Consider the following 1,964-nt stretch of genomic DNA (forward strand, 5'->3'; position numbering starts at 1 on the left):
CCTTGGTTTTAATGTATGGAGAGAAAGGATACAAGCAAACACATACCTCTACGTCATCATCATTATCACCACATTAAACATTATCTCACCCTTTCACATCTCTGTGGGATGGCAGAATCTATGACATAGAAACTGCCTTCTGGTTCACTATAATGTCCTTCACATTCCTCACAAACCACAGAGACCTCATGTTCAACTATCTATTTTATGTCCAATATACTCCATTTAAGTATCTCCACCCTTGAAAACAGAGGAGTACTGGGGCTTTAATCTTCACTTTAACTTTAATAAGCACTGAGGCTGGTTCAGACCTGATGTAGTCAATGCACCTTTGTTAAAGCTCATTACACTCCAGAACTGCCCCAATACTTCCAATGCTCTGCTCGGTAGTAGTAAGTTGTTAGGTATGCTATCACTAAGGACATATATCAGAGCAACTTTACTACTGCTAGAGACATTTATCTGAATTGTAGAATTGTTCAACTGCTTTCAAATAAGATTATTGAAATCTTTATAATTATCTATAGTAATGTCATACATTAACATCTAAACTTTTAAAATGAACCTGCTAGAAACTACATGTGAATGGTTTCATCCTCTACCACACTGCAACTATTCTCAGCAACATCAACATTCTTTGAGGCTAAAGGAATTTGAGAGCTTTCCGTCTCAGAGGGTATTTGATTCTAAAGCTAACTTCTTTCTTCAGTTTTGGTTGAAAGCAACTAAATACTGAAGTTGCATATAAAACCAGGCAAGTTGTAAATTATATACTGACTCATTTTTTATTAACTACTAATATATATTTTTTTTATCTTTGCTTGAAAAAATGTCATGAGAGGGCATAAACCAACTCCTTAAGACATTAGCTAACAACTGCACATGCTAAATTCAAAGAAGTATCCAACCAGCTCTCTGAATTTTTTCATTGACCAACATAACTTTGAGGGTGCAGACAGACACACCACTTGAACCATTCCAAGAATGTCACTGATTGGGAAAGCAGTTCACAACTGTCCTGGTTTAGAGTTATCTGGATGAACACTGCCATGAGGTTTTATGCAGAAAGTCACTTTTTAGGCATTGCAGTGCTGTCAAACTGTCACCAGGGTGTGGGAGTGAATACCCAGCCCAGCATGCCTCCCAGTGCTGAGTGCCCAACTTTGCCCAGTAGTCCCTGGGCAGTGGGGGGAAGTCCCTAATTGGCTGGACACCAAGGAAAAGGAAGATGACATTAGTTGTCCACATTTACAGTTTTCTTATTTCCCTTCTCATTAACACTGAGTTCCATAAAGACTATTCCTGCTCTTCACCAAAATCAGTTTGGTGGTACCTAATTGTGCGTGCCCAGGTTTATGGGTGTCTGTGTGTGATATGTGGGGTGCTGCTTAGACCACTGCTTCTGGGTTCCTGTGAGCTGGGGCTGTCAAAGAGCTTTTGTGGCTTTTAAAGAGAATTTTTCCCCAAATCACTAATTAAGTTACATCAATTCTTGACAATGTACCAGAGTGTGATGCATCACAGGCTGATTTGGGGGTGGAGGTGTGGGCAGCTGGTTGGAGGGGGTGTACTCAGACCCCTGCTTCTCCTTTCCTGGAAGCCTGGATGCTCTCAGAGTTTGGCCAAAGTCTCTAGCTCAGGCTACTGCCTTAAGACAACTTTCCCTAGGGGTGGCTGCTGGGGAGATGGTGCCTTAACCCCTGTTTCTGGGTTCTTGAGGAGGACAGTATTCTGGGGACTTTCCAAAGTCTCTATGAATTTTAAAGTGTTTTTTCCTCAGGCAGCTTATTCATTTCATTCCTTTGTGGCAACTGACCAGGCTTTTGTTATCTCAGGCTCATTTGGAGTGGGAGGTGGGTATAGGGGGTAACTCTGCTCCTGGTTCCGGGATCCTGCTTCTGGAGCAGACCCAGAACCAGGAGCAAAGGTGCCTTCTCTACCCACCTAGCCACCCCCCACACCCA

The sequence above is a fragment of the Alligator mississippiensis genome, chromosome 5 (assembly GCF_030867095.1).
Source record: "Alligator mississippiensis isolate rAllMis1 chromosome 5, rAllMis1, whole genome shotgun sequence".
In the NCBI taxonomy this organism is placed as follows: Eukaryota; Metazoa; Chordata; order Crocodylia; family Alligatoridae; genus Alligator; species Alligator mississippiensis.